The sequence below is a fragment of the Octodon degus genome, unplaced genomic scaffold, assembly GCF_000260255.1.
Source record: "Octodon degus isolate 3935 unplaced genomic scaffold, OctDeg1.0 scaffold00163, whole genome shotgun sequence".
NCBI lineage: Eukaryota > Metazoa > Chordata > Mammalia > Rodentia > Octodontidae > Octodon > Octodon degus.
The window spans coordinates 349297-351546 of NW_004524739.1; positions in this window are offsets into that span (position 1 = coordinate 349297).

Sequence of the window (2250 nt, forward strand, 5' to 3'; positions counted from 1 at the left end):
AGTGAGCTATGCACATCCATGTTTATAGCAGCACAACTCAAAATAGCTACATCTTGAAAGCAGCCCATATATCAACAGATGAATGGACAAAGAAAATGTGGTATTTATATACAATGGAGTACAACTCGGCTATAAAGAAGTACAAATTTGAGTCATTTTAGGCACATGGATGCACCTCAAGACCATAAGGTCAAGTGAAGCACATCAGACACACAAGCTTAAACATCTCGCCGCTTCCTATCTGGTATGACAGGTTTCTCTTAAATGAGAAAAACAAAATATAAAGAACAAAATAAAAGATAGATAAAATAAAAGGATAAAATAAAAGAAAATAAAAACAGGATAAAATAAAAGATCAGGGCTGGTGAGATGGCTCAGTGGTCTAAAGCACCTACTTAAAACAAGCTTAGCAAAGCACAGGGACCACGGTTCAATCCCCCAGCACCACATGCCAGCCAGCCCTGCCCCCTGGTGGGCTGAACTGGCCACACACACACACACACACACACACACACACACACACAAATAAATAAATTTTTTTTAAAAAAAGAGCTAGTGGGTTATAATTGCTAGCCTCAAAAAGTTTTTAAAAAATAAAATACATAAATACTGTATAAAAAAATAAAATAAAAGATCAGTCTGGGACATAGCTCAGTGGCACAGCACCTGCCTGGCAAGTGAGGTTGTAAGTTTGATTCCTGGTATAAATAAATAAATAAATAAATAATCAATCAATCATAGGTCAGTGAGGCATGGTGGCTCATGCCTGTAATCCCAGCACTCAGGAGGCTGATGCAGGAGCATTATTGTGAATTCTAGAACAGTTTGGGCTGCAAAGTGAGCTCAAGGCCAGCCTAAACTGCATAGCAAGAACCTGTCTCAAAAAAAAAAAAAAAAAAAGGTCATAGGAGATAGATCTTTTACAAAAGGGAAGGGGGATTCAAGAGATGAAGGGTTGGGAAAAAGGACTGAAAAAGAATTGAGATGTGTTATGTCCAGGTACCAATTCCCCACAATGAATGTGATCATTATGCACAAATATTTACTAACAAAATGAAAAACCTAGGTAGAGCCCTGAAGAATCACTGCCCCTCTTCAGGATGCAGACAACTCTGCCTCCCTCCTGAGCCCTGACTTGAGTCTGGCTCTAAACGTGTTACCTCATTAATTCTGATGGTGACTTAGTTACATCATTGTCCCTATTTTACACATGGGAGAACTGAGGCACCAGGAAAGTTAAGTAACAGCCAGCATCACATATTTCGTACACGTCAGAACCTAACTTGAACTTGCACAGTGGGAAGGCTGCATAAGAAACAGCACCATTTGGAGGACCCGGCCACAGGCGCTTGGCTGCAGCACGTCCAGTGGAGCTGTGGATCTGGACTCTATGACCCCAGGGATGCACTCTGCCTGCACCAGCTCTTAATGTTACCACCTGCCACCCCCACCACCCGCCGTCTGCAACTACGTCACTTTTGGAAGGGCCACCACCTGGGGCAAGGTTCCCAGCAACTGTCTCTTCCTGTTCCTACCAGATAGGAAGCTGGCCTGTGACTCCTTGGGGGAGAAAAGTCACCCCTTTTTACCTTCTTTCTAGGCTGCAGAATTTAGCAGAGCACAGAGTACTTGGAATATGTGTACTCTTACCAAGCACTGAGTGTATAAACATGTGACAGCCATATTCACCAAAGAGACTTCAGGGACTGTGGAGATAGCTCAGTGGCATTAGTGCCTGCCTGGCAAGACCAAAGTCCTAAATTTGATTCCCAGGACAGAGAGAGAGAGAGAGAGAGAGAGAGAGAGAGAGAGAGAGACAGCCAGCCAGCCAGAGCCAGAGCCAGAGCCCCAGCAGCCCAGAAAGGCACTGTGCACGATACCTTAGCCCGACTCCTGGCCACGCACGACGCAGGACCTTCCATGCAGCTGGCATCATGACTTCCACAGCTCCGGTGCTTCCTCAGCAGCCCCTTGTTCCCAGCACAGCACACACGCCTGCAAGTTGAGCCCAGAACCCAGGCGTGCTGCAGGACCCATGGGAACACAGGGCACTTCAGGCCAGATACGGTGCTGCACGACTTAATCCCAACACCTAGGAGGCTGAAGCAGGGGGGTCAGCTGTGAGCTTCACGTGGACTACAGAGTGAGAACGTATATCTCAAAAACAATACCAACAACTTTTTTTTTTAATTTTAAAGATAATAAAAAAAATTAGAAATGTTACCAAATTTCAAAAAAAAAAAAAAAAAA